The following is a 26,761-nucleotide window of genomic DNA, read 5'->3' on the forward strand; positions in this document are numbered from 1 at the left end:
TTTTTACCGACCTCCGGGATCGTCAGCGGATTCCTTGATCACCTTGACAAATTTTATTAGTGAGCATAACTACAGTAGCGGAAATATAATCCTTATGGGAGACTTTAACGCGCCTGGAATTCAATGGTCCACCCTGTCTTTAGGCGATTCACCCTCTCTAACAGACACAGAGCTGCTGAAATTTTCTCTGTTTCTCGGCCTAACCCAAGTTGTTCGAGAATTCACAAGAGAGTCTGCAGTTCTCGATTAAGTCTTTGTTAGCCCTACTCTCTTAGAAAGCACGTTGAACTGCCTTGTCACTGAAGGAATTTCCGATCATAAAGCCGTCTTCGTCTCACTCTCATGTCGTGTACCCACACCGAATATTGTGTATTCAACTTATCATGACTTTAACCGTGCAGATGACGTCAGTATCCTAACAGTTCTAGAGGATTCATTTGAAAATTTTGAACGGCTTAGTGAATCTAGCGACGTCAACGATTTAGTTTCTTTCTTTGAAAGTCTTGTGCATTCTTGTATCACCCGCTTTATTCCAATAAAAACTAAGAAAAAAATGTCCAGTTGCCATGGATGACGAGGGAGTTGTTACAATTGACACGTCGCGTAAAAAGGTTACATTGTTCGATTAGACGTCAGACCTCCCCGTCACTAAATGAGTTCAATAAACTTAAAGAGGAATTAAGAGCCAAAACTAAAGCCACCAAAGATTTCTATTACCAAGTGACAATGAAAAACCTGATGGTAACAAATCCAAGAAAATTTTGGAGCTCCATCTTGCCGAGTTCAACGGAACCAAACACAATGGACATTCATGGAGCTTCCACAAGCGATCCTGTCACAATAGCCAATGCATTTATTCTTATTTTAAATTTGTTTTCCCCATTGATAATTTTCAAACACCTGCCTTTTCACTGGCCAACCCTGCACCCTCAATTGGTGACGTATGTTTATCTGAAGAAGGCATTCTAAATTTGATACTTAACTTAGACACTAAAAAACGCCCTGGCCCAGATAATATTCCCAACAACTTTTTAAAACAACATGCTTTATGTACAAGCCGCTACCTTATGATAATATACAAAAAATCCCTAGCAACAGCAACAGTTCCATCATCATGGAAGCTTGCTAAAGTGCTCCCCTTTTTTAAAGCTCGATGCAAATCCTCGCCGGCTAATTACAGGCCTATTTCCTTGACATCTCACTCATCCAAAATATTGGAGCACGTCATATACAAACACATAGTAGAATTCCTGGAAGCTAATAATATTCTAAACCAGTTTCAACACGGCTTTAGACGTGGTTTCAGTACAATCACTCAACTTACCGAATTTAGTCATGATGTTATTGAAGCCATTGACTCGGGTTATCAGGTAGATGCTATTTTTATTGACTTATCGAAAGCTTTCGATACAGTTCTCCATTCCAAACTTTTACTTAAACTTAATTTCATATTAAAAACCCGCTGCTCGTAGGTTGGATATCTAGTTTTCTCTCGCATCGCTCGCAGTATGTATTTTTGAACTCAACGGCATCCAGTACCGCTGATGTAACTTCAGGTGTTCCGCAGTGCTCAGTACTTGGACCCCTTCTTTTCTTATTATTTATTAATGAGATATCCGGTAACATAACGTCTCAGATCAGGCTAGACGCCGATGACTGCATGATTTATCAAAAAATCACTTCTGCTGAGGATCACAAAAAACTGAACAACTCATTTTCCAGTTTTTGCACTTGGTGCCAAACCTGGCAAATGAATGTAAATTTTCAAAAAACTCTGTGCATGACATTTTCTACTCGGTCATCCGCTCATCTATTTCCCTACTCATTCGATTGTTGTCATTTAACAAAACAAGAAAAATGGAATATAAGTACCTCGGCCTTCATTTCACTCACAACATGTCCTGGTCCAAACACATTGATATTACGTATAATAAAGCCCTGAAGAGATTAGGTTACTTACAGCGCGTTCTCCGTGTAGCACCAAAAGAAACCAAGCTCTTAACATTTAAAATGTTAGTACGGCCATCACTCGAATACGGTTGTGTCGTGTGGAATCCACACAAAGCGTCCGACATTGCAAAACTAGAATCCATACAAAAAAAAAGCCGTCCGTTTTATCTGTCGAAGATATGACCGGGATTTTTCACCTACGTCCAACTTAGCACCTTTGGGTTTAACTCCTTTATCTGCCAGGCGTCATTCAGAATGCTTAAAGCTCCTGTACACCTTGATTAATTCGCCGCGCTTGCCCTCGCTCCATAGGTATCTGCAGTTTGCCACACCACCCTCTGTTCACACCAGGAGTCAACATGCGCTAAATATTACGCCACTTCACCCCAAAACTGATTTGTTTAAGTATAGTTTTTTTCCCTTCACTATTGAGCTCTGGAACTTGCTACCCGGCGATACCCGCGGGCTCCCTTTGGAGCAGTTTCTCAGTGCAATATCACATGCGTGTTAAGTAGATATTTCCATGTTCTTTTGCTTTCTGTGCTCTTGCTCTGTTCATTCTGTACCTTGTGTAGTACTATGAACCACATATTTGTGCCATATGCTCATGTTTTTGTTTCTGCTTGTTATCACCTGATCATTTGTATGTCCACTCCTGCAATAGCCCTAATAGGGGCTGCAGTATGTATAAATAAAATAATAAATAAAATATTAGGTTGGGACGTGCACTTACTTTCATCATTCATTCAATTCACGTTATACCAAATTTGGTATATGCGAAGCTAGCGAAACGGTCGCCAGCGCATCATAAGCGTGGTATGTAGTCATGTTCTTACATGACACACTTATCACAATTATAATATTTGCACCCGTCATACACCTTCGCCATTCATTCATATCACGTGACACCAAATTTGGTATATGTGAAGATAGTGAAACGACCATGAGCGCACCATAAGCGTATGGCGTGTAGTCATCGCTTACATGACATGCATGTCATGATTTCCACGTTAGAGCCTGTCGCTTATATTCGTCATGCAGTCATGTCATACCATACCAGTTTTGCAATATATCATCTGAACATAAACATCGCAACAGTAGCAATACCAGGACATGCCAATAATGACATTTATGACATGCATGCCGTGGTTTTCACGATATGACTAGTAACCTATGTTCTCAATGCAGTCATGTTATGCCATACCAATTTCGGTATAATGTAAATACCACCATCAAAACAGCCAGGAGAGCTGAAGTCGTAGTATGCTAGATAGATAGATAGATAAATGAGATAGATGATAAATGATAGATAGATAGAAAAATGAGTCTGTTTAGAGAAATTTATTCTCACAGACAGTGAACATCAATTACAATCCAACAGAACATCGCGTCAGAACACAACATCCACACACACACCAAAAGTTGTTACAAAACGATATGTCTACATATGCACAATACATGGTAAACGAACGCACAAATGAAATGTAAAGATCTATATGTCAGATATTTACATAGTATTTACAAAGTATTTGTGTGAGTACTAAACAAATAATAACCTAGCAATACCAGGCAGGCCTGAAAACAAGCCTTACGCGTCTCTCGCAGAAGAACACAAAAGGGCAGGGCCATTTTCGAAAGAATTCCTTTTCGCCCAGAAAGAAGAGTTCCTCCGACCAAACAGATAGTATTTCTTTGTACAGTCGCTCCAAAATCGGGAAGAGAGCACGGCGGTGACGACCTGCTGCAACAGCCTCACAGCGGTTACGGCAAAGACAGTAGGCACCAGCAACAATGAGAAGGTAGGTGAAATGGCCTCGAGAACAACGTCCAGAAGAAACCAAGTGGTTTACTACGAGGCAACGAAATTCTGCATGCACAGCCCTCCAGAAGACACGAGCAACGACGCATTGTCTTAAATTATGCTGGTTTGTTTCCCGTAGGGAGCAGTTCGGGCATGTTGATGACTGGACCATTCTCCACCTTTCGAGGTGGTCAAGGGTAGGAAGAACGCCCCACCCCAGCCACCACATGGAGTACCGCAGGTAGCCAGGTAGAAATGATGCCGTCAGCGTGCTCCAAAACACACAACTAGAGCGGGTGCGGCGTGCTGGAGGAACTAACGGGAGCAACAAAGCGGCTGTTGTGTCAACGATAGGATTGTCTAACACATGTACCTCAGGGCACGTCGACTGGGTTTGACGAAAAAACGAGACAGCTGTTGCATGAAACGAAGGAAGTACTACTGATTGTAGGCCCCGATTAAGGTGCACATTAGGCAATAAATACCGAAGGTGAGTGCCTAGAAAATAATATGCCAAAGTTCGTGTGGGGGATTCCTCTCCTTGTACGAGGCGCAACAAGAAGCGCAGGGTCAATAGCCGGCAGCGTATTGATGTCGAAAGGAAAACAAAGCCTCCCTCGGAACGCTGCTGCCCTAACACCGCACGAGAAACCAACTCGGCGCCACCGGACCAAAAGAAGGACCACAAGGCAGACTGCAATGACCTGATGATACGTAAAGGCGGCTGTGGCTGTTTTACGTGAGAAAGGTACCAAATGCGACCACAGAACACAGTCTGTGCAAGGTATCACCGCTCAAGAAGCCGGAAGTCGAAAAATCCCAGGCGTTCTCAATTTTTTGTTTTACTTCATCCAGGGCGTTTGACCAAACGTAGTTACAGACGCCGTAGTGGTGGTACCGAATTCCTAAAATGCGAAGAGACGCAGCTGGCTGAAGAAGAGATGTGGAGCTAAGTCTGGAGTTAGAATAGCCGATGAACAAATACCGGGATTTAGAAAGGTTTAGCGTGGCACCTGAAATGTTACCATACTGAAAGAATAATCGCAGGCTATGTGAAAGGCTATCTTCATCTGAAAGGTGCAGGGTTATGTCGTCAGCAAAAGCTGCAACTTTCACAGCACTGCTGCCCGGAACCGCAACACCCCGGACATGCGAATCCGCTTCTAGAGCACACAAAAATTGCTCAAGGCTGAGGGTAAATATAACAGGAGACAATGGGCATCCCTGACGGACCCCACGTGTAATAGAAAAGACAGCACTCTCTCAACCAACTAAAACTAGTGTGCTTTTTACACCAGAGTAGGTATGTCTAATTAATTTTACAAAAGTACCAGGAAAACCAAGGGCTGTGAGCACTTTAAAGATATAAGTGTGCTCTAGTCAGTCAAATGCTTTCTCTTGGCCCAAAGACACAAGGAGACTACGCGCAGATCGCGACCGAGTATAGGCTATGATATCCCGGGTGGTAAAGAACAAGCTGTGTATTTCTCGTCCAGGCATAGATGAAGCCTGGTGATGACCCACCAGGGTGTTCAACAGAGCCTTCTAACGTTGGACGATCACCGTCGCGAATATCTTATAGTCAACGTTAAGAAGCATGATAGGTCTCCAATCTTCAGAATTAACAGAGGAAGCATCACCTTTTGGAATAAGCACAATGCGTCCATCTCGAAAACTTTATCATTCCAAAATGACGAGCTCATTCCAAAATGACGAGTAAAATTAAACTGGAAAACCGCTTAGAACAGGGGCTGTCGCCCTTTCCATAGATTCTAGTGCTGCCTTTGACTTGTAGTGCACCACTTCGACTGATGGAGGGATGTGCAGAGAATCAGCAGCTTGTTGAGGAACGCCAGACAAACCTGTAAGCATAGATGGTATTATATCATAGTTTGTCCGCATGGCTGAACATGACATTTCTTCAAAATGCGCCAGAAAGATCGATCACGCATAGGAAGCGGCTGTGTAGGTGGTGTCTGCGTGGTCATAAAAACAGGTGATTGTGACTGCCCAAAACACGATTGCCTCACAGAGCGTAGCACCTCGGGGTGGGCACAAAGGTTGTGCCTACAACGCCAAGCCGCTGCCAGAGATGAGGCGGCAATCAAACGCTGGAAGCGTTCACGTAATTCATGTTGCCAAGCTCGCATCAGGGAAGACAGCGTTTCGGCGCGCAAGGTGATGCGTAACTTCGATACAGTATCGGCCAGCTCCTCAGAAACGCGACGACGAAGTGAACGCGCTTCAACTGAGCAATGCAGGCGCCCCTGCGTTTTAAGCGCATCCAAATCAAATGAATCAGACGCAGCGAATGACACCCGTATTGCACGGGACAAATTTGACCGAGAGAATGCGTCCTGGAGGACACGAACATCAAGACGCCATGGTTTCTCTGGAAAAGAAAATGGAATTTTTAGTTCTAAGAGAATCGGACGATGGTCAGAGATGCACACAGGCGAAGGTGAGATGGGCGGAACACGTAAGTCGGAGACAAACGTCTCTAAAGCATGTGGAATATAAGCCCGGTCGAGTCTGCTGGAGGATGGTCCGCGGCGCCATGTCCAAACAAAAGTATTCCCGTGCATGACATTATGCACATCCAGCAATGAAAAATGCTGGACAAGGCGTCGTAGCTCACGTGAATTCCAGGCAGACCGACTTCAGCCAGCACCTTGTACATCGCATCACGTATTTAGCACACAGTTAAACTCTCCAATTAGAATTACGTGACGACCATCTAGGCAAAAAAACATCCAAATTTCGAAAAAAAAAAATCATCAGACTGTCCGGTTTGCAGGCGCATACATACATAGTAACTTCATTCGAAAAGAAAAATAGGTATAGTCCTGAGCCCTAATTCTACCGTCACCGTTATAAACAACGTGGTGACCTCTCAATAAGGGGGGGGGGGGGGGTTAGAAAAGGGGGTAACGATTTAGAGCACAGGGTAATATACTATGGGAGAGCTTAAAGCCGTCTCGAGGGTATGGGGGGTTAAATAGGGGGTAACGATTTAGAGCACAGGGTACTCTACTATGAGAAAGCTTAAAGCGGTCTCGAGGATATTTGACAGCGAGAACTCTGCAGCGAGTGTATCGCGCAATATAGCACGATTCAAGATAGTTATGCCTACTCCGCGATTGTGCAAGAGTGCAGCTAGCTCAAGGTTTCTTGAAAAATCTCCGTTTTTGATATAGTTTTTCGCCAAACTTTTGCTTTCTATATAAATAGCATTTTATCACATGCAAAACAAGAAATAATCTAAACAATGAATTAGTTTCGCAACTCATTCTTTAACCAAACAACTGCATGATAACCAATTGAGCATGGACTGATGTCATTTCAACGTCTTCTACTAATTCCTGGCCTAGCTAGTTGCCCGTTTCATTTTTAAAAATGGAAGCATATTCATGGGTGAATGATGGAGAGTGGGGCGAAGCATCCGTCCGTACATTCGTTCTTGCTTTTGTCCGTCCATGCCTCCGTCGGTGTGACCGTCCGTGCGTGTATCTGTTCGTGCGTCCGCACGTCCATCCGAGCATCCGTCCCTGCGTTCGTCCATGCATCTGCCCCTGCGTCCGCCCATGCGTCCATTTGTCCGTGTAGCCATCCGTGCGTCCGTCCATGCGTCTGTCTGTGTGTCCGTTCGTCCATCTAGTCAACACTCCAAGTACCACCATCTTGCATCTTTTCATCATATATTCCGCATATAGAAGCACCGCCATCCAGCAGACATTCTAATGACTAAACGAAAGGTGGCACACGCACACTTTCTTACGGCTTACGCTTCGTGTCTACTTCCCACTTTTAACCACCTCGAGCTCTTGGTATATACTAGTTCACTGTATTCATGGCACTACGTCCCAACGCTCGCTAAACCTTTCTAAAACCAAGGAGGTTACGCCCCGCGAGTATAACGTAGCAACCCTTTCTTGTCAGATAGTGCTCAATGTACATACCAATGGCTGCTAATGGGGAATGAGAGACAAAATGATTCGGCTTTTAGTTAACGTGCACGCTGCGAATTTTTTATTGTTCAACAACGCACAGGAAAAATCCCCCACCGGCGCCACCTTGTAGGTCAAAGCGTAAGACATGTTACGTACTACGACGAGGGACATACGGGGGCCACTTTAAGGAGCTTCACCCCTAAAAATTCGGCAGATTCCACATTCCTGGGAATCGATGATACGCGAAGCATGCGGAGAGGAGGTGACCACAGACAGATATAGACAGACAGACAGACAGACAGACAGACAGACAGACAGACAGACAGACAGACAGACAGACAGACAGACAGACAAACAGACAGACAGACAGACAGACAGACAGACAGACAGACAGACAGACAGACAGACAGACAGACAGACAGACAGACAGACAGACAGACAGAGAACTTTAATAGAACCGGAGGAGTTACTGAAGACCCTCTACCGAGAGGCCGTTGAAACGGCTGGCCGCACCCACGTAGAGGACAGAAAGCCGTGACGCTCCACCCGTTCCTGGGCCCTCTGTACTGCCTGGATTTACCTACTGATTTCCGTGCTTCTCATGGCCTCCTCTCATTCGGCTTTGCTTGAGAGAAAGTTGTTAGAGAACGCAGTACCTCGCCATGTTGCATTTTTTATTGAGCGACGCGTCAAAAAATCACGTTAGGTATATGTACAAGTGTGGCATTCACAGAGATATGTTGATGAATTGCAGATGTTTATATAACCTGTTGTTTGCACTTGCGCAACGATGCCAACTGACACATGCGTATTAGCAACACCAGAGGCTGATATGACGCGCTGATGCTCGCGAGGATGCTGACCCTGGACATTGCTACCTTCAGCGCTTGAAAATTAACAACAATTGGCATTAACCCAGCGTGACAGCTGTATGAGAAGAGTACATATGTAATCTTTATAAAATTGGGTAGGAAGCTTTGCGAGCACTACTGACGTTTCACGAGGATTAGCGTCTATTCGAAAAGTAGTTCTGAGACCTAGCCCAGCTGCGTAGTAAAAAGCGTCATTTCCACGCACAATGCTTGGATTTGATTCCAGCTGGGACCCTGAAACTTATTCTTTGCATTCGTCGGGTCGACGGTATAACGATGTCCAGTATTTCCTAATTCTTTCGCACTAAAATTGCCCATTTGTGTTCTCGTCATTCCTGGGTTGATACTAAGTGTCGATCACATGTGGCACATACCCGCATACCGGTGGCACGTGCCCACTCTTGGGTATGTGCCACTGTCTGGCGGGATGTGCTTGGCGACGTACGTGACAAAATTCTGACATTATTCATGTCTTGACTAGCGGGTCATATTCGTCAAAGCATCTTAACCTCCCTTGCTAATATCGGTTCACAAGAAGGGGGTGACCACGACAGCACCCAAACGTAAGTGGATAGATAGATAGATAGATAGATAGATAGATAGATAGATAGATAGATACGCTCAAAATTGCCAAAGTTTGCTAAAGATGCTTTGCATTTAAAAAATAATTAGAGCAGCAACAATGAAAAAATTGTAAGATCCCACGTACAGTGGGAATCAACGATATGCGAAGCACAAATGAAAAAGGTTGATATGTCATTTTAAAATCAGCACAACGTTACGAGGTGGAGGTAAATTATGCTGTAAAAAATTTCCGTGTCATGAATAATATGTTTGGATCTGTCGCTTACATTCGTCATCTATTCACGTCACGTGATACCAAGTTTAGTATATGTGGGGCTACTTCGTCATGCATTGATGTCACGTAACACCAAACTTGGCATATGTGGAACTAGCAGAATTGCCACGAGCGAATCATAAAGGGCCCAATATGCTACGACGTCACGTTGACGGGCGCGAACGCTGGCCACAGCGACGCTACGTTAGCAAAACGCGAGCGCTCCAAGACTGGCGCGACCAGCGTCCGTCGACTTGGCCCGACGGCAGCCGGCGCGAAATGCGAAATGCCGCATTTCACGCCGATGCGTTTTCCAGGCAGCACTGCGTCTGCCTCTTTTCGCGACGGAGGGACGCCGGATGCGCTGAGACGTGCATGCGTCGAAGCAACGCAGCGCAGCGCGCGCATGCGAGTGCATGGCAGGACCGGCACCTGGCGTGGCATTGCCGGCATGACGCGACGATACCAAAGCTGAAGTGTATTGACGCCTTTACTGCGGCATCTAGTCATGTTCTCACATGACATGCATTGCCCCGCCGTGGTGGTCCAGTGGCTAAATTATTCGGCTGCTGACCCGCAGGTCACGGGATCGAATCCCGGCTGCGACGGCTGCATTTTCGATGGAGGCGGAAATGTTGCAGGCCCGTGTGCTCTGAGTTGGGTGCACGTTAAAGAACCCCAAGTGATTGAAATTTTCGGAACCCTTCTCTACGGTGTCTATCATAATCATATGGTGGTTTTGGGACCTTAAACCCCACAAATCAACCAATCATATGACATGCATTGAATGATTATCATGTTTGCACCAGTCACATACCTTCGTCATCAGTTGACGTCAGGTAATACCCAATTTGGTATATGTCAAGCTAGCAAAATGACCACGAGCGCATCATGAATGTGGCATGTAGCCATGTTGTTACATGATACACATGTCGGGATATTCATGTTTGGATGTCTCCTTTACCTATGTCAACCGTTCGCGTTACACAGTACCAAATTCAATACATGTGAAGCTAGCAAAACGGCCGCGAGCACATCATGAGCGTGGCATGTAGTCATGTTGTTACGTGACACGCATGTCATGACTTTCATGTAAGGGTCCGTTGCGTGTGTTCGCCATGCAATCATGTCATACCACACTAGTTTTGCAACATGTCATGTGAACGAAATCACCGCTAGAGCAGCAATACCACAAAATGCAAATCAAGATATTCATGACATACCTGTCATGATTTTCATGTTATGACTAGCAAAATATGATCGCCATACAGTCATGTTTTGTCATACCAAGTTTGTTATTCATACCATTAAGGAACCGGCCAGGAGAGCTAAAAGTCGTAGGCATCTAGATAGATAGATAGATAGATAGATAGATAGATAAATAGATAGATAGATAGATAGATAGAGAGATAGATAGATAAATAGATAGATAGATAGATAGATAGATAGAGAGATAGATAGATAGATAGATAGATAGATAGATAGATAGATAGATAGATAGATAGATAGATAGACAGATAGATAGATAGATAGATAGATAGATAGATAGATAGACTAAATGTTATCGAAGTTCGCTAGGAAATTTAAAACTGCTGCTACAAGACAGCAGCTTTTAAAGATAGCTTTGGCGACCGTAGAGTACAGCGTCTTACTGCTTAGCCTGTCACGTTCGGTCACGAAAGGCGAGGGCACGCCGGCTGTGCGTCAGCGAAAGCAGTCGGCAGTCACATCAGCAGATATCTACACATTTTCCGAGCTAGTTCAGCTTTGAAATCTCACACCAGCAAACAGAGCATAAAAGATAGGTAAACTACTGAAGGCACGCACTGAACCACCGCGAAAAAGTGAGTGATGCCTCGTTGACCTGGTAATACGCCGAACCAAACAACACGCCGAACTAAACACAAGTTCTGATAGCATATTGCCTGGATACGACCCTGAAACCGTCGGCCTATGTTACCAGACTGGCTCCAAGTGCCCGCTGTTTATGAAACCAAACAACAACAAAAAATAGGGTGCTCAACCAAGTAACGAGAACCAAAGCTTAATGAAGTAATTAACTAATAATTGTAAAAAATAAAATAAAATGTTGAAAATAAGCGTAATTTATTATTTTTGTTTTCATAATTTGTCCCCTCCTCGCCTAGCCGCGCTTCATTCGTCATGCAGTTGTTGATGTTTGTCGCAATAGGTTTCGGACCACGTTTTGTTCCGACCTTCGCGACCTATAGACCATTTCATCGTTTCCAAACACACGCCCTTGATGATATCAGCTTTCATCCACCGATGTGTCTTAACAGCGCCGGCGGGCAAGAATAGCTTTAGAAAACAGCCTGCTCATTTCCTACACCTTTGTTCGCTTATTTGGCAGAATATAATAGAGTAGATGTTTTTTCAGCCACAGAAAAATTATAAGATGTTGCCTCGAAGTTAACGCGCGTTCCTTCATGTGAAAAACTAATGAAAGACTTTCCTTTGAAAAAAAAAAACTTGAAAACGTGCTTTCAGTTTCGGCGTTAGCAGCTGGTAAATGTGGTCACCATAAGTTTTTTGAGGGACAATGCTCGTGACCTTTAAATCATCTATTTAGATTGAACTTGGTTAATCCAGAATGGGAATGGTGGGAGGTACACAAAAATTGCTTTGTCCTCAAGCTTGTGGGGTGCGAACGCACTTGTTGCTTTGTTAATAGTTGTATTTTAGTTTTGTTTCGAATGAACGGACGTACCGTTGTGAACTTCGTGACCCTATTTGAATTGATGAGCCTGAAAGGTTAATGTGGTGAAGTGAAACTGCTGTACACTTATTGATTGTCATCCCGCAACCGAGCGGCTTTAAGCCACACGAAGCCAAACGAAGCCGAAAGAATGAAGATTAGACAAATTGCGTACTACGCATCATTCCCACGCTGACTGAAATGCCGTGCGCTGCAGCTCTCATCGGCGTTACTCTCAGAGATCTTTTCAGTGCACCTAACAAAACATAGATTTTAACCTCTTTGGTCACAACTGAGGAGTATTTATGGTTTAACCTTGATATTTATTTATTTCACCTTGATTCTAACCCTTGGGTAGAACCGAGGTGAAAACCTTAGAATAGACATGACCTTTCCTCAATCTCTCGTTCTCCTCCGCCTCCACCCTGAAAAATGCGTCGGGAATTGCATTAATTTTTGCGAGAGACTTGCTTGAGGGTTTTTGTTGTAGCCGTAGCACTTCATTTCAGCTCACGTGAAATCTGTGCATGTTATTGAATAAGAATTGTCCGTTTCTACTTGAAATATCACGTTTCCTTATGCTGTGAGCTTGTGGTGATTGTTGTAGTATACCAAGAAATTAGAGTCTCCCGAGCCATAATCAGTGAAACGTGCATGTGTTCGTATGGCAAAGTCGTTCGCCTAATATTGCATGAGGCGTTTGACATGAAAGCAGTAATGTGGCACCTCAGATCTCTCGCGATATTCTCTTGGATTGTAATTGATGTTCAGAATAAATTTCTCTAAACACAGTAGCCTGATGCGTTGTCACAAAGTGTTTATATGCCGTTACTGTGAGATCGTGTTCACTACATTGTTCAAGATATATCTGCAATTTTTCAGTATTCGACATATTATCATTGAGAAACATACATAGTATAATAAATGCGGGGCATTTCTTAGGGAACTTCGGCGAGATTGAGCGTATCTATCTATCTATCTATCTATCTATCTATCTATCTATCTATCTATCTATCTATCTATCTATCTATCTATCTATCTATCTATCTATCTATCTATCTATCTATCTATCTATCTATCTATCTATCTATCTATCTATCTGCCTAGGACTTATAGCTCTCCTGGCCATTTCGATAACGGTATTGATACCAAACTTGGTATGACACAACGTGACTGTATGAAGGACCAATTTAACTAGTCCTAACATAAAAATCAAAACATGTATGTCATAAATGTCATGACTTAAATTTCATGGTGCTGCAGCTCTTGCGGTGGTTTAGTTAACATGGCATGCTGCAAAACTGGTACGGTATGGCATGACTGCATGGCAAACACAAGCGACAGACTCTAACATGTAATTCGTGACATGCTTGTTATGTACCCAAATGAACACATGCCACGCTCATGATGCGCTCGCGGCCGTTTCGCTTGCGTCACATATACCAAATTTGGTATTACATTACTTGAATGGATGACGAAGGTATGTGACTGGTACAAACATGATAACATGAGATGCGTGTCCTGTAACAATATGACTATATTCTACGCTCATGATACGCTCGCGGGCGTTTCGCTTGCATCACATGTGCCATACTCGGTATTACGCGAAGCGAACGGACGACATAGGTAAATGACACATCCAAACATGATAATCACGACATGCGTGTCATGTAACAACATGACTGCAGGCCACACTCATGATACGCTTGAGGATGTTTCGCTAGCTTCACATATGCCAAATTAGGTGCTATGTGACGCCAATAGATGACGAAGGTATGTGACTGGTGCAAACATGATAAGCATGATATGCTTGTCATGCGAGAACATGACTACATGCCACAGTCAAGGCGCCAATACATATTGACGTGACATGGTGCGCGTGCTCGCTGGCTTTCATTTCGTCGCGTCACGCCGGCGTTGCCACGCCAGGCACCAGTCCTTCCATATACTCGCAGGCGCACGCCGTGCTGTGTTCTTTTGACGCATGCGCGTTTCAGCACCTCCGGCGTCCCTCCGTCACGAAAAGAGGGAGACGCAGTGTTGTCTGGGTAACTCACCAGCGCGAAATGCAGCATGTCGAATTTCGCACCGGGTGTCGTCGGACCGCCCCGACGGAAGCTGGTCGCGCCGGTCGTGCCTGGCGTCAGACTACAGAGTGCTCGCGTTTTGCTAACGTAGTGTCGCTGTGCCCAGCGTGGGCGCGCGTCAACGCTACATTGGAGTATATTTGGTCCTTCATGAAGCGCTCGCGGCCATTTCGCTATCTGCACATATACCAAATTTGGTGTTACGTGACGTCAATGGATGAAGAAATATGTGACTGCTGTACACATGATAAACCTGATACTCGTGTCATGTAAGAACATGACAACATACGACGCTCATAGCGCGCTCGCGTCCGTTTCGCTAGCTCCACATATACTAAATTTTGTATCATGTGACGTGAACAGATGACGAAGGTGAACGACCCATTCAAACATGATAATCAGGGCACAGAAGTCATGTACGGCATCATTTACCTCCACCTCGTAACGTTGTGCTGATGTTCAAGTGACATACCAACGTTTTTCATTCATGCTTCGCATATTATCGATTCCCACTGTACGTGGGATCTGCCGACTTCTTTCTCTAAGGCATGATCGCCAGAGAGTTAAGCATAAAGTTTCAGGGCGTCCTTATGCTGGTGGGCACCCATCATGGCAAGCCAGCCACCGAAGAAGGCATTAGCTTTTGGTGTCGTCGTCCCTGAGGGGGCAAGTCAATCACTCAATCAATCAATGAATCGATCAATCAAACAATCAATTATTTTATTTCCTTTTATTTAGGTGGAGTACAGGACTAAAAGCTCAAGAGCTTGACGAGGTCCTGACCCCGTTCACAAGTTGACAAAGCAGCAGAAATGGCAGACAATCATGCACAACAAATATGAAATAAACAGATAGGTATAACATCACAAAAAGTGATGCAAAAAGTTAATGAAAACAGTGCTAAGATAAAAAGAGAATATTTCAAATGTATGGTCATGAAGTGGCATGAACATGAAAAGCAATAAGAATCGGCATAAATTCTGAGAGATGTATCATTGAGGAAAATGTATCAGTTGGGCAAAGTGTTTAATCTGACAGTTTTGTTTAGAGGAACGATCGAAATGTTCGCGGTTGAAAAAGTTTAATAAAAAAGGTAGTCTGTAGGACAACGATTGTTTGTCATAAAAAGATCTTGGGGTAGCTACAGTCCAAACTTCTTTGTGCCTGGTGAGTCCAACACTTATGTTTACGCTAAGTTTAGCAAGATTTATTGTGGTATTGGTACCATGTTTGAAAAACCCCTTATAGCATAACATCACCCTGTAATTGTACAAAAAGAAAACTGGAATAATATCATATTTTAGAAAAAGAAGTCCTGAAGACGTCGTTGACGCGACGTCTTCAATAGTAGGAATTGAAGAAGTTAACTGTGTCCAGCACTTCGGAGTCCGGAACTATCAAGTCACCGTGAACATCAAAGCCGCTCTGGCTTGTATCGTGCACGCGTCATACCTCACCATCCGATGAGAGCGCGTCGCCATCGTACCCCTAGGACGCCAAGTTACCCAGGTAACTGTCCTGATCCTGCTGTGCCTCGTCTCCAGCGAAGTCCTCGCACAAGCACTGTCCCCCTCGGAAAGGTGTTGCATATCACCAGAGGACTCATAGGATTGCGCCCAACCGTGACCACTGGGACGCGATACGTCCGCATGGAAATGAAGGCATCGTCACCGGTGACCAACTACCTCAAGGTCGCCGGCCATCGAGTGACCTGTGACTATAAAAGAATCCAGCGAGTGTGCCATCAATGTGGAGGCAGTGGGCACTTCCGAATGAACTGCACAGCTCCGTTTTGTAGAAGGTGCGGCGTTTATGGCCACAGTAGGAAAGGCTGCTTGCTGCCGTGTCGCCATTGTGGGGACCTGCATGCAACCGTCGCCTACACTATCAGGCCGCCGTATTCTGAGGCGGCCTCCGAGGATTTCCCTCAACTTCAGCCAGGAACGCCATCTCAGAACAGTTGCGACGGTTTGTCAACGCAAGCCTCGGTAACCGACTACGACCAAGGTGCACCCATCGCAACGCTGCACCAGACGCCCACTGCGTTGCCAGGAATTCGGGACCTGGAAATTCTTCCTGGTTCTGAAAACTCAAGTTCTCCGCGTCCTGTGGCTGTTTCTGAGGACTCGCAGACCAAGCCCTAGTTAGGCAAGGCACCTCGTGAGGAAGGCGTCTCAGATGGTAATATTGCATCTGACGCTCCTCGCGTGGCTGCTCAGTCGACCACAAATTCAGGTGTTACCGAGGAATCTACATATAAAGACGCCGACGCCTGCATCTACGACTACTCCAACAGAACCATGAGTGAGGCGCCCCTACAAATTTACGAAGACACCAGCCCCAGTGACATAAGCCAGGGCAGCGTAGGCGCCTTTGTACAATCCTCGTTCAAAAACCCAGACGCCAACTGCCACCGGGTATCTAAGAGTGACTTAGAAGCCCCCACCAGAGACAGATGTCCCCTGTGAACTTCGACGAGGTCGCGGAAGCTCCGAGCCTCCCGTGGATCGCCTGGCCGTAAAAAATGACTTAACCGCCCACGGGGCACCGGCGGCCGCACATGCTATTGGTACCCCTGCCCTTCCGCAATCGGATATTACGTTTTAATTTTTCACATGGCTCTTGATCTAAGAGTTATTACTTTTACCGTTCAAGGTTTCCGCAATCCACAAAAACAGGTTTAGGTATTGGCTCTTGCGCGTTCAGTGCACTGTGATTTGCTGTTCGTGCAAAAAACAAAGTTTTTTCCAGCTTTCTGATGTACTCTTATTCTTGTGTGATTCTCAAAGGGAAAAGAAGAGAAAAGTGAGCCCCGTAATTGCCTGCATCAGAGTGCGACACCTCAACAGTAGATCACAAGGGATGGTGTATGGAGGGATTAAAAGGATAGGATTAAAAGGTATATATAAAGAGAGGAAGGAAAAGGGGAGGTGTAGGGACAGTGAGCGATGGAAGTAAAGAGGAGATAGGAAAGATGGACACGGTCGCAGGAGTCCGAGGACGGGGCACAACTCGGCGAGAGCTCTTGTCGGCGTCAGGAGATGGCGTAGGGGTAGCCCAGTCGGCCAGAGCTGCGCTGTCGTCGGAGATCACTTTCAAGCGCGCATTCAATATAGGTTATTTCTTTTCGTACACCAGCACGCGTTTGACTGGCGTCGGAGTCATTATTTTTAACCGAGGTCTTTTGCGTGACCATCATGTTTCCTTCGATGCCTTCGGACGCGTGCTGGCGTTCGACTGCACCTTTTTTCGTTAAGAATGAGATTTGTTGGCGTGTATGCCCCAGCGGCGCCCGTGAACCCTAATGCGTTTTTCTAATCTCTTGATGTGTTCCTTTTAAATTCACATCATGTGGGTATTTCAATTGCGTCTTAGACTCACACTCAGACGTTCGAGGCCCAGGTCGCGGCCGGGCAAACTGTAATGCCAGAGAACTCGAACGTCTCGTGCAGCAATTGGCATTGAGGGACATTCATGAAAGTGTACATGGCAGCAATTATGCCTTTACTTGGCGTCGAGCAGCGTCGAGCAGCAGAATAGATCGCGTGTACGCATCCCCTGGTCTCATTACCTACGTTCACGGCACCGGGGTAATGTCATTGCTACCGACAGCAGTGTACATTAGCAACCACCACCCGCTTGTGCTCTCTCTCCGCTTGCCAGCGGGGACGCCAACGATTAAAAAATCGTGGCTTCATATATTCTATATCTTAGCTTCACATATACTAAACTTGGCATCACGTGACATGAACAGATGGCGAAGGTAAACGGCACATCCAAACATGATAATCATGACACGGAAGTTGTGTACGCATAATTTACCGCCCCCTCGTAATGTTGTGGTGATTTTAAAGTGACATATCAACCTTTCTCAAACCTACTTCGCATATGGTTGATTCCCACTGTACGTGAGATCTGCCAATTTATATTTGTCTCTGCGGGGACTAGTCCCGAGACTATCGTCGACGTGGCGGCCTCAACAACTGGCCTCTCCGAGGTACATTGCGTTCAGCACATAGGAAGCATGAACTTCCAAGTCACTATCAAGAGCATGGCTTCCGTGACTCTCATCGTCGAGGCTGGCTGCCTGACCATCGGTGGCGAGTGTATTCCTGTCATTCCTGTTAGTTTACAGGCCACTAATGGCATCTGCATTTTCCTACCGTCCTTCGTCCCCAAAGAAGCTCTCGTCTAGGCTTTGTCCTCATACAACAATGTGTTGTCGGTCAACGCTGGCTTCATGAGCGCATGCCACGGAGTGTTCACAGGGACACGTTTTGTCCGCATGAAGATGATCACCACGTATCTTGTTCCCAACTACCTTCAAATATCAGGTCAATAAGTCACGTTCGATTATCGAGGCCTACGGCGTGTTTTTTGTTGGTGTGGCTTCCATGACCATTACCGAGCACAGTGCACAGCTCCGTTCAGCGGTCGCTGTGGCGTTCATGGGCACAAGACTGAAGAATGTGACCGTCCTTGCAGACGTTGTGGAGACGGACACACGAAGACCATCTGCCCATTACGGCGTACATATTCGAGGGCTGCTGTGGGGACCTTTCCGCCTCTTCCAATGATGTCGCGTATGGTAACAGTTGGGCGTGAAACTGAAGCTGCAGCAGAAATACTCCTGACTTCATCTCCAGAAAGAACGTTAGAAAAAACAGGAAGTGCATGGATTGGCCAGTCCCAACACATCTTGTCTGCTTGTCTCCCTGATGTTTGTCCTGATGATGACATACTGGAAAGCCTTGTTGTAGATATTGCCACGTTCCATTTCCCAAGTTTTTGTTATCGTCCCAAAACACTACATGATTCTAAGAGCAAACCGCGCCTGCAGTTTTCGAGAAGGTTCCGGACTGTAGTAGATCATTTCGATAAGATCACGCCCACTTTGCGAACGGTACAGATTGTTCTGGAACCTACGCCACCGCCAGCGATAACGCTAGAACATTCGACAGCAAGAGTATAAATGCCGACGCGCTTCGCCGCTTGTCAGTTGTTGATCGAAGGCCGACGCTCCGTTCGCCGCTATCAGTCCGAGACTGCTATCTGTGCGAGACTGCTGCTGTAATTGGACTTTCCGTTTACCGGGCACAGGTTCGCCCAAATAAACAGTTAAATCCCAACACGAAGTCTCCTGTCTTCAGCCACGTCACGACCCCGTGACACGGCAGCCCTGCTGCTTCCTCTAGTCATCAGCTCATCTAGAACGTTCTATGCGTGCCTCGTTAAGCGCTATAACAGCGTATTCTCTGCCTGGCCATCTCCGTGACTTCATGTGGTGTCTAGGATTGAGAGTGCTCCCAACACGAGACAGACTGAAAAAGTGGGGCATGGTGCCATTTTCCACTTGCCCAATCGGCACACTACAGGAATGAAACCAGCATGTGCTAAAGCGATGCGTTAATTCAAGGGTATTTTGGATCTTTTGAAGAGCCGTATAAACGCTGGTTTCCGTGGAATAGAAGTCAATTGTTTTGCCACGTTCCGCTCGTTGCTCGCGTACTAGGTTCGCTCGCCTTCTGATTGCTGTGGGAGCTTTTTGTTTGTGGCGTAACAGGTGTGAGGTTGTTGCAGCTGGTCGCCGTCACCATGCTTTGTTTCCAGTTTTGTAACGATTATACATGAAACTTTTGTCTTTTTTGACAGAGAATTTGTTCTTCCTTTGAGAAAAGGAATTTCTACGGCTGTGGTCATGCTGTTTTCTCTCTTTGGTCAATGGTCGTGAGTGGATTGTCATTCATCTGGCCTGCTTCTTGTATCCAGGACAGCAGTTGTCGCATCAGCAGTTGTCCCATGTATAAAATATGTATGTATTTACTTTTTTCGATATATGTATGTCTGTATTCGTAGGTGTTGTATATAAAAGCTTTGTGTCGTCAGGTTGTAATAATGCGTATAGTCTTCATCATAACATCTTATGTACATATTGCCGCATGAATTCGCGTGGTTTTCGTGTGGAAGAGGACGAAGAGGTTGGGTTGGAGCAGTTTTTCTTTTTGTCCTAGCTTGACGAGCAGTTCTGCGGAAGGTTTCCTTGAGTGAGACAAGATTGGTGACAAGATTGGTGGAGCTGCTGGGTACGACAACTGACGACGCACCCCATGCACAAGAGCCCATCCAGGAGCCGGAACACAAGCCCTGTGCCCGTGGACACGCCAGTTCACAGAACAAGCCGCCGCCAACGAGGCCTACCACCAGAGACACCGGCACAGCTTATCCATAGAGCGACTATGACTTCGCCTCAAGGCGTCATGGAAACTCCTACGTCGTCGGCACCAATTTATTGCACTGTCCAGAACCCGCTGATGCCTAGTCCCTTTCACGGAGAGCTGTTTGAGGATGTGGACGACTGGCTGAGCGAGTTCGAACACGTCGCAGCGATCAACTACTGGGACGAAGCCGCCAAACTCCGCAACGTCTACGCGTGTTTGAAAGACGGCGCCCGAACGTGGTTCATGAACAGAAGTGATGTCTTGACATCCTGGCGCGAGTTCCAGCATCGCCTCTTGGAGACCTACCGGAGCCCCGACCGCCGCGATCGTGCTGAACGTGCATTGCATTCACGCATCCAGATGCCTAATGAGACCGTCACCATGTACGTGGAGGACATGACGCAGCTTTTCAGGCGAGCGGATCCGGCAATGCCAGAAGAAAAAAAGCTACGCTATCTGATGCGAGGCGTGAAGGAGCAGCTTTTTGCTGGTCTAGTGCGGAGTCCTCCGAAGAGTGTAGCAGAATTCCTGACCGAAGCCACTACGATGGAGAGGGTACTTCATCAGCGGTCAGCCCTACTCAACCGGCAAGTGAATTCTGCATCACCTACTGAATTTTCCGCCAGCTTCGGGAGCAACAGCATTGAGTGGATTCGCGAAATCGTCCGCTCCGTCGTCCGCGAGGAAATCGCGAAACTACACGGGGCGAGACAGCCGGAGGTAAGCAGCATCACCAATATTATTCGGGACGAGGTCCAGCAGGTGCTTCACAGCCGTCGCCCTCAACCAACGGTTACAAATCTAGAACCACCTCCTGCGTCCACTGATGTTGGGAACCGCACATATGCCGAAGCTCTGCGCACTTCCATGCCGGTCTCAAGCCCTGCAGTCCCAATCCAGACGATGCCGCCAGTTTCAATTCAATCTGCGCATGCTGGTTTGGACATCGACGGTCGCCGTGCCCCTCCGCGGAAGTCCGATATTTGGCGTACGTCGGATAGAAGACCCCTCTGCTTCCATTGCGGTGAAGCCGGTCACATCTACCGGGAATGTCCATACCGACAACTTGGACTGCGCGGTTTCTCTATTCATTCGCCTCGTCCCCTAGTTGGTCAGAGGCCAAGAGAAATTGAGGACTACCTCGCGCAGCAACGTCTGCCTTTCCCACGGCGTCAATCGCGGTCTCCATCTCCACGACGACCCGCAGCTATTGGACCACGTCTCAGTACGATGGCACGGGGACGTTCCCCAAGCCCTCGTCGGGAAAACTGAAGGCAGCGACCTTCGGGGGCGAGGTCGCTGGGACTAAAAGTGCGGAAGACCTCCTATCGACGCTTCCACAAAACGCTGCAGACATTGAATTGACGTCTGAGTGCAGTGCGAGAGAAATGCCGGATTGTGCGTCTGAACCCAGTGGCCGAGTCTCACTCGACATTCCCGTGCTGATAGACGGTCTTCAGGTCAGCGCATTGGTGGACACAGGTGCAGATTATTCTATTATGAGCGGAAAATTGGCAACCAGTCTTAAGAAAGTGATGACACCTTGGAATGGGACGCGTATTCGCACTGCTGGAGGCCACGTTATTACTCCATTGGGTCGCTGTACCGCAAGAGTGGAAATACGCGAGTCAACGTTTGTGGTAACCTGCCTCGTACTACGCGACTGTTCTCGTCAGCTCATCCTTGGAATGGACTTCCTTCGAGAGAATGGCGCGATCATAAATCTCCGCGAGCGAATGGTGACTTTCTCGACGCAACTTGCAACCGATCGAGGCGCTGATAGCTGTCGTAGACCTGCGCTGCGTGTTGCCGACGAAAGCGTGACGTTGCCTCCCCGAGCGACTGCTTTCGTAGAAGTCACCTGTGAAGACCTCCAAGACGGTGACGTGGTCGCCGAGAGCAACGTATCCCTTTTACTGCTTCAAGGTGTGTGTGCAGTGCGAAGCATTCTGCGTGTGCGTGACGGACGGTCGCAGATACTCGTCACAAATTTTAACTTCGAGCACCGACATCTTTTCCGCGGCACCACCGTGGCCTTCGGAGACCGTGTAGCGGATGTCACCGAGTGCTTCGCATCCGAGGAAATGGTTGATGGAGATAAGTTTCTGGACCACATCGACGTCAGTTCGAAGCTTTCGGACGAGAAGAAGGCCGCACTGCATACCCTGCTGAAGGAATTTAAATCTTGCTTCGCCTCTTCATCTAGAGTCGGTCAAACACCCCTCATAAAGCACCGAATTATTACCGACGATGATGTTCGCCCAATCCGCCAGCAACCTTACCGTGTTTCGGCTAAAGAACGCGAGACTATACAGACGCAGGTAAAGGAGATGCTTGACGACGGGGTAATACAACCGTCGAGCAGCCCGTGGTCCTCGCCAGTCGTTCTAGTAAAGAAGAAAGACGGAACGCTGCGATTCTGTGTTGACTACAGGAAACTCAATAGCGTCACCAAAAAAGACGTCTACCCGCTTCCACGGGTTGATGATTCTCTCGACAGGCTACGACACGCGAAGTATTTTTCATCGATAGATTTGAAGAGCGGCTATTGGCAGATAGAGGTCGATGAGCGAGACAGAGAGAAGACAGCGTTTGTAACTCCCGATGGGCTTTATGAATTCAGAGTTCTTCCTTTCGGCCTCTGTTCGGCTCCCGCAACATTCCAGCGAATGATGGATACCGTCCTCGCTGGCTTGAAGTGGCAAAGCTGCCTTGTATACCTTGATGATGTGGTCATCTTTGCCGAGAGTTTCGAAGAACATCTGAAGCGTCTAAGAATGGTTCTGGAAGCTATTCGTTCGGCCGAACTCACGCTAAAACCCCAGAAGTGCCATTTCGGCTACGATGAGCTGAAATTTCTGGGACATGTTGTGAGTGCGGATGGAGTGCGGCCTGACCCAGAAAAAACTGCAGCAGTCGCCACCTTTCCTGTGCCGTCAGACAAAAAAGCGGTACGGCGTTTTCTCGGCTTGTGTGCTTATTATCGCCGATTCATTACCAACTTCTCGACGATAGCCGAACCGCTCACGCGACTCACCCGAGATGATGTACCGTTTGCCTGGACTACAGAGCAAGAAGCAGCTTTCACAGAGTTACGGCAGCGAATGCAAGAGGCACCTGTTCTTGCGCATTTTGATGAGGACGCTGATACCGAAGTTCACACGGATGCAAGCAACGTCGGACTTGGCGCTGTCCTTGTACAACGGCACAACGGCGTAGAACATGTCATAGCTTACGCCAGTCGTACTCTCTCTCGAGCCGAGGCCAACTACTCCACTTCAGAGAAGGAATGCCTCGCAGTCGTGTGGGCAACGGCAAAGTTTCGACCTTACCTCTACGGCCGTCCCTTCAAGGTGGTGACCGATCACCATTCGCTGTGTTGGCTGGCCAATCTCCGTGACCCGTCTGGTCGTCTCGCTCGGTGGAGTTTGCGCTTGCAAGAGTTTGACATCATGATTGTGTATAGGTCTGGGCGCAAGCACGAAGATGCCGACGCACTTTCTCGAGCACCCGTGGGACATCCTGATATGGACTCGGAATATGCTGATGGTTTTCTCGGAGCCCTCAGTGATTCTGACTTTATGTCTAGACAGAGAGCCGATCAGGAATTGCGCCCTATTATTGATTCCTTAGAAGGCCGAAATTCTCACACTCCTCGGCGCATCGCTCGCGAATTGTCATCCTTTTGTCTAAGGAGGGGCATTCTTTACAAGAAAAATGCTCGAGGTAGCAACAAAGCCTTCCTCCTCGTTGTACCAGCCGACATGCGGGATGACATCCTCCTCGCGTGCCATGACGAGCCCACGTCGGGACACTTGGGCTACTCGCGGACTCTCGCCAGAGTGCGCCAGCAGTACTATTGGCCACGACTTTCGACCAGTGTACACCGCTACGTGCAAGGCTGCCGCGAGTGCCAGCGTCGCAAGACGCCACCCGTGAAACCTGCGGGCCTTCTCCACCCTATTACACCACCACGGACACCTTTCGACCTCGTGGGAATGGACCTTCTAGGACCCTTCCCTTTGTCGGCCACTGGTAACAAATGGATTATAGTGGCAACCGATTACTTGACCCGGTATGCTGAGACAAAGGCATTACCCCGCGGCACGGCGTCTGAAGTGGCGAAGTTCTTCGTGCAGCACATCGTCCTCCGGCACGGCGCGCCGTCATGTGTGATTACGGATAGAGGAACATCATTTACGGCACAAATGCTAGAGGACATTTTCAGACTGAGCTGCACGAGTCACCGAAAAACAACGGCTTACCACCCACAAAGTAATGGACTGACGGAAAGGCTCAACAAGACCATAGCGGACATGCTGTCAATGTACGTGGACGTGCAGCACAAAACCTGGGACGATATCCTCCCATACGTCACGTTCGCATACAATACGGCAATGCAGGAAACAACCCGATTTTCACCTTTCCACCTTGTTTATGGACGCAACGTACAAACGATGCTTGACGCTATGCTGCCGTACGATAATAGCGATGCTCTTTCTCCAGAAGCCGAGCAATACACGCAGTACGCCGAAGAGGCTCGTCAACTGGCTCGCGTGAACATCGGTCACCAACAAGACGCAGATGCACGACGTTACAACCTTCGCCGTCGAAACGTCGCATACCACCCGGGTGAACGAGTGTGGGTGTGGACTCCTGTCCGACGACCAGGCTTGTCTGAAAAGCTTCTGAGCCGTTATTTCGGACCATACAAGGTTATCCGACGTGTGAGTGACCTTACATACGAAGTACTTCCGGACGGCACAGTGTCGTCACGTCGACAACATCGGCCCGAAACTGTGCATGTCGTACGACTCAAGCCGTACTACACACAATAGTCTCTGTGCTTGCGAGTTACTTCGCAAACGTGACAGTGATCTCATGTGGTGTTTTTTTTTTCTTGACTCTTCCACTGGTGCTGTTGTGTTCGCGCATGGTCCAAGTGCTTGTGCGCCCTCTTTGTTTTCCCTGGCACTCACTTTGTCATTCTCTACGTCAACGCGTGTTCTAATTATGGGTTTTTTTTTTCTTCTTCTTTTTATTTAGAAGCATCGAGTCGATGCTTTTTAAAAGGGGGGACTAATGCCGCATGAATTCGCGTGGTTTTCGTGTGGAAGAGGACGAAGAGGTTGGGATTGAGCCGCTTTTTAATGCCGCATGAATTCGCGTGGTTTTCGTGTGGAAGAGGACGAAGAGGTTGGGTTGGAGCAGTTTTTCTTTTTGTCCTAGCTTGACGAGCAGTTCTGCGGAAGGTTTCCTTGAGTGAGACAAGATTGGTGACAATATATACTTTCATGCCCATAAATTTATGTATATAGAGTGTATATATCGGCATGTAAATTGTTTGAAATGTCACTTGCCCAAATTATGATAAGTATGCGTGTCTGTAGTACCACGCGTTTGTGACATCCCAAGGACTTGATTATAATGTACTCTGCTGTCTCGTGTGTGCGTCATTACTGTCCTTGTTGTACAGACACTATGTCCCTGGTACTCTTATGTACCATGCCAAAAATTTTTTTTCTAAACTCACTTTCCTCTGTTTACTTTAGTGATTACGTTGGGGCGGTTTTCTGCCCTCCCATAGTAGAATACCACGTATTCTAAATCATTTAACACAGTTTTTCTAAACATACTGCCTCATCAAGTTTTATGACCACGGGACGGATTTAAGTTCTCTCATAGTAAAGTACCAAGTTCTATAAATCATTAACCACTTTTTGTAAACACGTTCAGTATACCTTGTGGTGATGCCTCATTGTGTAGTTTCATGTAAATAAAACTGGGACAACTTTTTGCTGCCATACGGTAGAGTGCATCGTACACCTAATTACCGACCATTTGTTCTAAACACACGCCTCTTTGCGTATTTTTTTTTCAAGACTCATAAGAATTTCCTGAGTATGTCAACACAGTGATCATCAAACGCGGCAAGCCACTGTCGTTCAGAGATGGCCGAGTGGTTCTATTGTTGGAGGGAATGAATCGGTCTAACCCATGGTGTGAGAAGAATTGGTCTAACCCGTTTAACTCCATGACGTCGAACGTTGTCACCCTCCTCAACACTGTCGACAAACTCGCAGCAACACTGTTAGTACTGCGGCTGAGACGCCAACTGAGCGAGCTCGTTTGTCCCTCAAGTAATCTGCTATCCCTGGCCTCTCCGCTTTCGAAACGCTGACGCTGTTCAGGGACTTCCTATATCACGCCAAAGAAAAATAAACTTCTGGAATTTTCATGTTCCTCTATCTAGTGAAGGCCTTCGAGAGGCTCGAGTGGCGTTACTTGTTCGCAGTACTGAGGAAATATGGCTTACCGGACGAGTTTGT

This window comes from Rhipicephalus microplus, chromosome 1, assembly GCF_043290135.1.
Source record: "Rhipicephalus microplus isolate Deutch F79 chromosome 1, USDA_Rmic, whole genome shotgun sequence".
NCBI lineage: Eukaryota > Metazoa > Arthropoda > Arachnida > Ixodida > Ixodidae > Rhipicephalus > Rhipicephalus microplus.